Here is a 12,391-nt window from a genome sequence, read left to right as displayed (position 1 = left end):
AATTTATGAATGATAAAGTAACTCACTCTGATAAAAGGTAGATAAAGTTCACGCAAACTGCTGTAAAATTATGTCTGTGGTTAGGGTAAGCAAAAATCAACAATGACTACAGAATTAAAGTGTATAGCAGTTGGCAATTTTAATTCCTGACTGCTAATGTCAAATTCAAAGGATACATACACTTAGGGTCACACATAGGATAACACATTCATGACACTTGCAAGTTCTCACGTGAAGTAAAGTCTGTGCTTAAAATAGTTTACTTGTATCATTTTTCTAAAAGAAAACTGTTCATAACCTCACTGGACACAGTTAAAAATTTACTGGGTTTCAGCTTAAATATATTAATTGCCATTATTATTCATTTCATCACTTTCTAACATCATCCGCTAGAACTCTTTCCCATGGGACAAATAATATGCACTCTTCCCTCCTTTTTGCTAGGAAAAAAAAAAAAAATTTAAACATTTTCTGGAAAGAAGTCTGTCTTGCATCTACTTGAAGAGAAAACATTGCAACAAATATTAATTAGCCTCCCTTACATGAATGGCTAAACAGAAACCAACATGAATGAGGTGATTATACCAAATGCACTGTTGCTGCCACATGGTTGAGAATGTACACACCATATTAGACTGCAGCATAGGATGCTAGTGTGATAAATCCAGGCTTTGTCACCTCCACCACTGACAAAGTAGTATTGCAGTACAATTTGTTAACTCCTGACCTTTCCTGAGGATGCTAGAGTACCTTTGTGATGTCCACACCACTTAGAATGAACAGAAATGGGGTCATCCATCAACTTAAACAGGCCATGCAACCACCTCACATTAATAATATTGCCCACCAAAGATTGTCTGTTCATCCCGTTGAGACCTTCTTTGCAGCAGGTCACTCCTATGCATTTTTTTTAAATCTAGTAAATAGTTACATTAATTTCATTTATTATAATAACCTGAAGAACTAAGAGCAGTTAGAGGGTAGTATTAACAATGAGAAGTGACACAGATAATTTCCTTGTCCATCAGGAGGATGTAAAGTATGTGCAGCTTAGATACTGAGTGTTCATGGAAGGCTGCATTTCATAGACCTGTTTTGTCAGGGCAGTACTTTGGACAAATCATCTTGTACGTAAGTACCAAGTACTCCTCTCAGTCTTCAGCTGAGCAAAATTGGTTCATTTTAACACTGTTCAGTGGCTTCTACAGAAAATTCTGTTTGCTTTTTTTTTTTTCCCTCAGAGTAGGTTCTCTAACTGTCTCATTGAAGCAAGACTCATTCACATTGTGCTATACTACTGAAATACTATCCTGATACCATTCTTGCAAATATGTACTTACAATCAAATATATTTCCCATAATGTTATTAAAGGTCTTTCAAATATCAACAGTTAATTACAGATTACAAAATTGGGTGCTGTTTTTTTTTGTATATTCCTTTGATTAATACAATCTCATTGATCACATAACCAAACAGTGAACATTCTTTTGAACATAATTTTTATATGAAATTTGCATCCCTTCAGTGCTCATAAATCAAAACAGGTTTCTGAAGTGGTTTGACATATGAAAATTAATAAAATACTGATGGCTTTTCCTCTTTATTTGAAAGGTGGGGAAGGGGCTTTGGCATGAAAAAATATTAACGTATATAGCATAAAATTGAATCTAAAATAATAAATTACAAAAATATTAATAATTTCTGTTATAATCAATAAGCATTCATGTCAGTGAAGCATGCTCAAATAATAGTCTACTATTTTAGTGTCTTTCACTCTTATTTATTAAAAGATAACAATTTCCTCCTAGTCAGTAATTTTCAAGTATTCTGATAACTGAAAATTAAACATTTTTTATAATAATAATTTTCATAGTTAGTGTCAGTATGTGTACTTTATCAAATGAGATTGGCCAGAGAAGTCTTATGGTCTTGTTTCTGCTCTGTGAGTGGATCTGAATATGCATTCCAGAAGCATTACAGCCAGTAAAATTCAATTTCAATAGGAAATGAAAGTCCAAAGTGTGTGAGTATCACTAAAGAAAACCACATAAAAACCTCTTTTGAGTAGTACAAACTATATAAAAATAACGAATAGTGTAGGTCATGTAGGTGCTTGTAGACTTTACTGTTAATGGAGCAGAGCAAGAGAGAGTAAAAATCAAACACTTCTCTCCTAATAGTAGAAGACATGTAGGAAATGACTGAGAAAGTAGTGAACAGTGACTTATATTGTATACTTTTGCAGGAAATCAGATTTCCACCCTGAAAACTATCTCTAGAAACAGAAGAAAATATTGATATATTCCAGAATAGTGACAAGAGGATCACTCATGGTGGTATTTAGATTCAAATTTCTCCCCTTATTAATATACAGACAAATATCAAGACATATGAAAAGACATCTCCTTAAGAACATTAGAAATCCATCTTGGGTATGTGGAACTGAGATTAAGTCCTTACTGAGTCAAACAAAGCAAAGATTTCAAAAAAGTTATCACTTTCCAAGCTACTGATTAAACTGCCTAATCTGGAATGGATTATGTTTTCCTGTTAATTTCAGAGAAAAACCAGCACACCTTTCAGAACAGTCATATAATTTCCTGCAAAGCAAGGTTTATCTGAGGAATCACCATTTTCCGACAGCAAAATGTTGTCCCAAACAACTTCAGTTATTAGAGCATCTCACTTAATAATTATTTACTTCAATCACTTTATAATGGAGTTTTGTTCAGTTGTATGTTTTTGTTTGTTTGTTTGTTTTCCCATAGTGCATAATAAAGTAGTGTTCCACTAAAAAAGGAGAAAATATATTTGAAGTTTCAGATATTAAAGTTAAAAGATCAGATAAACCCTTAGACTTCTGGCATGCCAGCAACTTTTAGAGTGATAAAACCTTGAGTTGATCATGACAGAAACAATATATAGTAAAAAGGTGAGGCTTGAGAGGTAATTGACTGTGTTTTTCTAATCAGGTTTGCTATATTGAGCACTACACTGCTCACTTATCTGCTCTGAAGACTCCACAAAAAGAGAAAACTGACAAACACACAACAGTATACATCTTCCATGTGAAAAACAAGTCTCAAGACGAATGAAGACAGTCAAAAGACTGAGAGAGTGGAAATTAACTTTATAATTTAAAGAAAAGAACTAAAGAAACTTCAAAGAAGAAAGAAATTAAATAGCAATAAAGAGAAAACTGTATGAAAATTAAAAAAGGAAAAGTCAATGAATTTTCTGTGTTTTGTATGGAAACTGCATTTATCTCCATGGCTTTAGACTCGGCTATGATTCAGGAAAGGTCTCACTGCATGCTATTCCTCAATATCTTCACCCATCACTAACTACAGTTTCTCAAAGGAAAAGAAATAACGGATTTCTTCCTTAAGGGCCCTGGAATGAAGGAGATAGATCTCTGTGCTTTTCCTCCTGTGTAGTGGTTTGTGTGACGACTGAAACAGACATGAGCAAATTGGACCAAATAGTGGTGTTAAATCCGTTAGCAAAATGACATGCCCTTGTGAAGAAGAAGAAGAAAAATAATAATAATTAAAAACAAAACAAAGCAAAACAAACAACACACACACAAAAAACCCACACCAAAATGAAACAGACAAACAAACAAAAACCAAACAGAACAGTAACAGTTTGCACAAGGGAAAAATGTACAACCAGGACACTTAACTGCTTTCCAACTTCTTATCCAACTAAGTATTTGTTTAAAGTTTCACCATGTGTAGAGACCTACCCACATGCTACAACTTGTGTTCTGAAGTTACTTAACAGGTATACTCTTAAAACATCTTAGAATTGGAATGTTACGTAGTTGCTAAATATAGATGATTTAAAATAAAAGAAAAAAAAAAATACATTACCCTCATTCTAACATTAGATTTGAAAATGAAACACCAAAGTCAAAGCAGGACAGATAATATGGTGTGCTTCATGGCCTGTCATCTTTTCTAAGAAGTTAATGAAACCATGTGTGCTTGCTAAGCTGTGAGCTGGTGCATACTCATGTGCTGCTGATCCCTTGGGGAGGAGGCTGCACATATTGACAGCAAGGCACTCACTCACTGTCACATCCTGCCCAGAGGTATGGGTGGGGGGAGAGCTGACTCAGGTTTGTAGGTCCCCTTGGCTGGAAAAGAGTATAGAGATACTTAAGGTCCTTAAACACAAGGCTTTTATTTTGCAGCTTGGCCTAACTGGCAAATGATTTGGTGGCAGAAAGATTTATGTGATTTAAGTTCAATTGGTAAACATAAAAGCTTGTGGCACATGTGGGGCTGTAGTTCTTATATTGCTACATTAGTTATAAAAAGGAAAGCAAAACAATAGAAGTACAGGAAAGGAAGGAAGGAAAGGAAAAGAAAAAAAGAAAAGAAAAGAAAAGAAAAGAAAAGAAAAGAAAAGAAAAGAAAAGAAAAGAAAAGAAAAGAAAAGAAAAGAAAAGAAAAGAAAAGAAAAGAAAAGAAAAGAAAAAAGAGAGAGAAAGAAAGAAAAAGAAAGATTTCACCATCCTTATGGCTCCACTTTGTGCATGATGGGGTTCATAGCCTCGGATCTAACAATGTGCAGCGTCCTCCGGTGTCTTCTTCAGTTCCTGCTGTGAGACTGGTGGGCAGAGTGGTCCTCAGGATGGTGGGTGGGTGCCACACCAGTGCTTTTGCAGGTCAGCTTTCATAGTCTTCTGGATTGCCTGCATGCATAATCTTTGGTCTTTTGTGCAGGCATTACTGGGGGGTGATTGCGAAAGACAGAAAAGTCTGGGGAGTGACTCTGAAGGACTGAAAAGTCCTGAAGGGTCAGGGACCATATCAAAAGGTCTCGGCTTTTCTCTTAGTGCCATGCTGGGCCTGTCGTAAGATGGAGTTGCATACTCTCCAACACAACACTTACCTCCTGTATCAGCCAGCCGGCCTTTGTCTGTGGTTCTTTAACTTGTCGTTGATATGTAAATCACAATTCACCTTACTCTGAATGTCCCATCTCCTGTGTCTGGATGAACTGGTTTTGCCACAATGTTTGAGCCATTAGCCTTTTCAGTCTCTGGCACTAGCAGTGGGCTGTAAAAAGGGATCCTCCAGTCTGGGCTATAAGATGAAGCTGCTGTGAGTACTGTGCATACTCTCTACCAGTCCTGCACTGTAAGTGTTGTCAAAGGGAGCTATACAATAAACAAATTTTAGAAAACAAGATGCTCAGGATCTAGGAGCAAGAAAGAATAAAAAGCTGCTGGGGGGTTGGGGGAGTAAAAAGAACATAGCCTAAGGATGGTATCTCCAGCATTCTTAAGAAGGGGTTACCTCATGCTCCAAGGAAAGGTAAGAATACTACTTAGTGACTTGCAGACTCATGGATCCCAAAAGTCTCTTGCTGTGGTCAATCCCACTGTAACTGCACTGATCCATTTCTATTGCTGTTACAATAGAAAAAAGCTTCGGTGCTTGAACACAACATCATCCACTGTGATCATTGTGACATCCAAAGAGCCCCGTGTAACCCACACCACTGCAAGACACCACAGCATGGCTGTAGTTACTGTGTTGAGCAGTTCATGAGGTGAGAACTACAGCTGCTGCAGTCACTCTTGCAATGTAAGCAGTAGGGATATATTGCTGAACTGCTCCTCAGGCTTACTGGAAGACAAATCCAGCTTTGGTCAGAGGCAAGGACAGGAGATTTGTTATCCTCCTCCTTGGTGCTTCAGGACCCAGACAATGGATTTTATTAGAATTATGCTTGGGTGTTTGTTAATATTTTTGAGAGATGGGAGGTTATTTTTAACAATTTCTCAAAAAAATGCATGTTGTTCTGTTGTGCTATCTTTCCATCTGTCTTTCACTGACAGTTTTGTACTTTACTGACATTTGTGACAAAGACATTTGAGTTGCCACAAATTTAGTGAAAATAGGCAACCATGTAAAAGAAGAGACCCTGTCTCAATGATGGAAAGATTCCATTAAATAATGTTATTGTAAGATACCAGAGAATCCATTTAGGAGAAAGATACTTTAAATGAAAAGCACAGAAAAAGATCCTCCGTCAGTTCAGTGTGTGTGGTTGGCCAGGTGGAGTTAACTCTCACAGGAAGCTGAGGGTGACACATCCAGGACAGCTGACCCAAACCACCCAAAGATGTGTTTGATAACAAATAAAATCATGTTCAGCATAAAGCGGGGCAGCTGGCTGGGGGAGGAACAGTCACTGCTTGGGGACCATGTGGTCATGGCACCTGTAGAGGATTTTGATTGCAGGGTGACAACAAAACCCTGGCAGATGTATTGTTAACCTCCTCTTCACCCCCGCTTCAGCCTTCAGCCCCTCCCTCTCCCCCCTTCCCACAAAGGACAGGTGGTCGAGAGGAAAAGGACAGAGAGAAGAGAATTGGAAAAAATAAAAATGTTTTACTAATGCTACTAATAAGAATAGAGAAAATAATACAAAATATAAAAAGCCAATTTTGAAAGTCTCAGCAACTGCAGAGCCAGCACCTGAAGTCCTGGATTGGACTCTGCAGCCAGCCGGAGCTGGATTCAGTCTGTCACTAGGCCTCAGTTCGCAGGGACGACAGCAAGGTCCTCTCATAATGTTGGCCATAAACAAAAAAGGAAAAAAAGGGACAAGATCCTCGTGATATCCCACTTTGATATGAAGTATTCATGTGAATGGAATGTTATACACAGTTGGTCAGTGTTTTGGTCACCTGTTTCTCATTGCTCCTCTCGTGAGATGTCCATCCATGCTTATCAATAACTTTGTATTCCATTGCTATGTTTACCAAAACATGTATCTGGTGCTCCAGAAAAATGCAGCTAATGTAAAGGCTTTAGCTGACAGGCAAATTCACTAAAAGAGAAACTTGTTTTTAACAAAACTAGGACAGCACCTTTTGTTTCATCTGGGATGGACGGTGTGGCACAGTCATGTTTTCAACCATGAAGTATGGCCCAGGTTTTTGCTTTTCGGAGATCAGTGGTACAGAACCAGTATTTATGACCATTGCCTGGAAAATCGCTATCTGATAATGGATGATGCATCAGTGTTGCCATGTGATGAGTGATTTGCATTGTGTATATCTCTCACTTTAATATATTCTTTCATTATTATTTTTATTTATCTTTTCCCTCGTGCTGTTCTGTGGAACTGGTTTATCCTAGCCCACAAGTTTTGCCTTGTGTTTCCTGATCCTCCTCCCTGTCCCATCAGGGGCAGGGGAGGGGATGAGCAAGTGGCAGGTGATTCCAGTTGCTGTCAGGGTTTAAACCAGGACATTAAGCTACTCTTGGAGACACCTGTCATGTGAGAAATTCTGGTTTGTAGCTAGGTCATGGTGATGGAGAGAGAAGCAGAGCCACTGTATTTTGCAGGATTTCTCTAGAACTTGACACTTGACCAAACCGCACTTTTGGGCAACTAATGATATAAATGATCTCACCCCATGCTGTCTCAGCCTTGTCACTAGCAATTGCCATTAAAGGCAAAATGTAGCTGCTGAGGCTGAGTGCAAGGTGGTGTAAAACATTCTTGTTATTACAATGTTGCTTTTTAAGTCTTTGGCAGCAAGCCTGATGTATTGAATAAACAAAACATAGTATTCCTAGAAAACACAGAATGTGTCCTGTCAGAATCTCCCTATCAATGCCTGAAACAAAAATGAGGTAGGCATAATTCAAAAGCAACCTGTCATCTCTTGCACAGTAACACTGAAGTATCCCACAGAATATATAAAATAGCATAACTGACAAAAAGAGGGGCTTCATGCAATGAAAGGGGGCTATTTAATTGCATTTACTATTTTCTAGTACAGTGTATTATAGAGTAGTGATGTGATTGTCTACAAGGACTGTGGAGAAGGTGATCTACACATACAAGACTGCCCTGCAGTAACTTGTTTATGAATGAACATCTAAAACATATAATAACCGATTCTTGAAAAAGAGCAATGCTACTTGCAAAGAGGTTCTTTCTCATAAAGTTTTGCAGCATATGTCAAAGACTTTCCCAAATAGAATCTTCCAGGTCATTCTTTCAGTTTAAAAATGTTCTTTCATATTATGTACTCTTTGTACCTGTAGCACCAAAGGGAGTAAGCATATTGCGTCTCTTTGCAGAGAGTGTATGATGATTTTGTTTTCCTATGGAAGAACAGTTAATTTTACTGTTGGAATTTATTGTTGCCTTGCCTGTTATGTGAATCCTGTCTTGGAGCCTTGGCACACTCCACAGATCATCGGTACTGAGAAGCTTTTATATACAGGAGACTAAGCTGGTGAGTCATGAATTACAGTGCCTCCCTTGTTCCTAGTGTGATACAATTTCCAATTTGATCCAGAAAGTACAGTTTGAGTTGGAAGAAGAAATGCAAAAATTCATTCAAAAGATGAGAAAATGTCCTCTTTATATCAAGTTAGACAGTGACTGTAATTTCAGAAGAAAATAGAGAAATTGCTATAGAAGGATTCAAAACCCCTTGGCAATAGCCATACAATTCCAAGCTGAGCCATTACTATCAGCTGAGACAGACCTGAAGCACAGTGCAAGCATTTAATGCATGCTGTTTTGAGTTAGGTATGAGGCCCATTAATATGTATATTTAAGAAACCCCAAAACAAACAACAACAACAACCAAAACACAGGTTTTCTTTAGCTATCATAAACGCACTTAGCATAATCATATCAATTAAACCTGTGGCAGTCCAGTGAATTTTATGCAGATGAATTACATAGTACAGTACTCAGCCTTCACTGGGGAGAGGCTTTATTGATATTTGACAGTGTAGGTAGCATGCCAAGCAGCAACATCAGTCTGAATTTTCAGCAAGTCAAGCGAATGTCCAGCAGAACTATGAGAATTGTACCAACACATACATGCATACAGACAGCCTCCCATAAGACAGACATATGCAGATGGCTAAAATTTTCTTATTGTCTGAAATTTGAATATAAAGTCAGGGAGCTGTATTAAAATAGTTTTGCAGGGTCTGGAGATAATTTATCAAATTAACTTCATCTTTTGACTTTAAATTCTGCTTGCCTTGCAGATTACAAATCTACTACAAATATGTAATAGATTAAATGTATCAATTTTCCCTTTAAATAAAGATCAAGCAACTTTGAATGAATGTGGTTTCTGAAATTAGACTTAATTTCTTGGGATTTTTTTTAATCCTCTCACACATTCGCATATGCAGTAATGTTCCTTAAGTCTGCATATGTTTAATTGTTAGAGGGAGCTGTGTTATAGAGAAGTCAGCTGAAATCAGTTGATGGAATGTTTTAAAACTAGATTGCACCATTATAGTTACTTTGTTGAGAAGCAATGTGCTTGCCATCCCAAAGAGGGGTCAAAGGCTCCCAGGAGAAAAAAAAAAAAAAAAATTCTCTCCAAACTGGTCATTTTCATTCCTCATTGATCAAGTTAATAACAACACATGCATCAATTCTGCACAGTTCCAGTAGCAGTTTGGCTTGAGAACAGTAAGATAATATGTGTCTGTTTTCAAAAATTGACCCTCCTGTTTCCAAAGTTTTCTCTGAAGCCATAATGTTTAGACATCCAATGAATTACTTCAGTGAGAAACACAAAGGAATGAGGTTTTAATACAATTCTTCAGTACAAGCTAACCACTCAAGAAATAATTTCCAGCAGAATTTTCATATAACAACAGCATGGAGAGAAGCAATCCCTACGGATTCTGAAGAACAATTGTTACTTAATTTAGCTAAAATCTCCCTGCATTTTTTTCCAGGTGAGAAGTGACAATATCTGGTGCAGAAATCGCAAACAATGGACTGGTTTGTGATTATTTTATTAATTAAGGTCACAACACCATTGTGTGTGACCAGGAATAGAACCTTTCAAGAACAGAAAAGGTCTCCAAGGCCAGATAATTTGATACTTACTACACATTTGGGAAGATTCATATGCTTGTGTGTTAAGATCATGTGTATTTGTGAATGGACAGAATCCTAATAACATATTTGTACCAGTTATTCTAGATATAGCTAGTCATAAAATGCAAAAATTCTCTGTGAGAAAGAGCACTCATTTGAAAAGCATTCCTCAGTCATAATTTGCATTGAGACATAAAAGTGCATGCAAAGATATTAAATTAGCTCTTCTTCTTTGTATCTTTCTATAAAATTTAACAATTTAAATCATGGCTACATCTTTTCATCACACTTCCTCACCCCTACTCACCAATGACTGCCATTTAAAACTGGAGAGAGTCTTTTCAAATATATTTAGATAAAGGCAGTATATACTTCAACCTTAGAAAATGACAGGCAATTTTATGGGCTCGTGAAAATAATTGGTTAATAGGTGAATCTACTTAGAACTCTGTTAGTATTAACTTTCACTTTAAATAGAGAAATACGTTAAATTTCAACAGCAAACAGTGAAGAGTTCTTGAGCCATTTGTGAAATCGATCAACATTAACTGCTTTTTACTACAGCAATGGCATGGCAGTCAAAATTTACATAATCTGGGTCAAAACACCTCAACACAGTCTGCTGATCTGCAACTTGCCTGTCAGTAATTATGACTGCAAAATGATGCACTTTTTTTTTTTTTTTTTTAGCTTTTGGATTTTTCCTCGTCCTAATGCCAGTAAAACTATTAAACAGCAGCATGCACCAAAATTGAGTGCTACCTAACAATTTCTGAGCTCATTCTCCCTTCTCTGTTCTCCCTTAAGCCATGCTAATCAGTGTAAAAAAAATTGAACTTTGAACTAGCTAAATGTGGCAAAAAAGAATGAATGAAAAGAAATAATCAGTTGTTTACCTTTCCCTGTCCCCCCCTGCCCGACACACACACCTTCAAATAACAACAGAACAGACAGCAACTGATTTCTGATCTACATGCTGGATAGTGACTCCTTGAAAAGTCAGTGCTGAGTTGATAAACTGGCAGTGTTGGTTAAATTAAGAAATCTGTTTACCCAGCTACAATACCTGTATCTGTCACACTAGTCCCACGTATTCAGATAGATCTCCTGGCTTCTTTTTTGAACCCTTCCTTCTTGCTGTCATCCCCACCTGACCTCCATGAGACTACTTCTCCACTGAAAAACAGGTTTTGATCCAGAAGGAGATATCCTGTCCTCCAGATTCCAATGCTGGGCTGAAGAAACACCCTGAACCAGCAGTAAAGTCAATGCAGTGTATCACACCTAGCCTATGGGAAGCTTGGAGGGAACATATACATCTCCACTGAAGAATACCCTTCAGTGGTACATATGCATTACACATATGTCACAGATACCAAACTTGCTGTTTCTTTGATGTGACTTTCTCTATGCCAGGGGACCTTGCTGGCTGAATATACATTAATTTATCCCTTACCACAAAGGTGCATAAGACAGATTAAATCAGGTCCAAAGAGTATAATACTGTCAACAGTTACAGTGACTGTGAGTTGAGGCTCAAGCAATAAAGTTATATTTTCAGTAGGTCAAACTGACTTGTGCTCAGAATGAAATATCACCATTTTCTGAAGAATGTGAAGAGAAATAATTCTGACAAAACAGAAGTTTCTAGGAGCCTTTTAAAACTAAAGAAAACTACAGGTATATGTAATTATATACAAGCACTTGATAATGTCCCATTAAAAAGTACTGTAATGTATATTTGCTTAATAATGAAATCTGGCACATTGATAACTGAAGTTCTCTGTTTTCACAGCCATTCTACATTGAGATGTGTTTGCATTCACTGTTCCATTTCTCAGTATGGAGGAATATCACACGTGCATCCAGCCCAAGAAGCACATTTGCTTGTCATGTATAACTAACCTACTGATGTTTGGAAATGTAAAATAAATAATGGAATCATATCTTGGTTGATCTGATAAGTCACCACTCTTCTTCAACTTTTTTTGATTAATTTTCTGCTTTTGAGGTTTTTTGAAACAAACAGGTTCATATCTGAGTTACAGAAATGAGGACTATTTAAGAAAATGTTGTTAAATATTTGCAAAAGGACTAATTTCTGAGTAATTTCCTATTTGTTGTAAACAAACAAACAAGCAAACAGGAAGGCCATTCCAAAGCATTTGCAGTGCCAAAACAGTGTTCATGTATCTCCAGTTACACTTGCTATGAAAAAACTCGTGGACACTGATTGTACTGAAGCTTGGCATCAATCCTCTGGATCAATAGTCTCAGCTGTTTTAGAACCACTACAGTCCATGTAGCATTTTGATGTGCTTCATGTGGAGTTGACTTTATTGTGTATAATCCCACTATGGATTTGGGATGCTGCAGGTGCAGAGAAACACTGCCACTTTTTATAATCAGCATGTATTCTGTGTAGATCTAGTCTTTTATGTCTACAGAAGGGATAATAATTCAGCACTTTGTTGGTGTCGCAAAGCATAG

Source organism: Columba livia, chromosome 5 (genome assembly GCF_036013475.1).
Source record: "Columba livia isolate bColLiv1 breed racing homer chromosome 5, bColLiv1.pat.W.v2, whole genome shotgun sequence".
NCBI classification, from domain to species: Eukaryota; Metazoa; Chordata; class Aves; order Columbiformes; family Columbidae; genus Columba; species Columba livia.
This window is presented reverse-complemented; position numbering follows the sequence as displayed.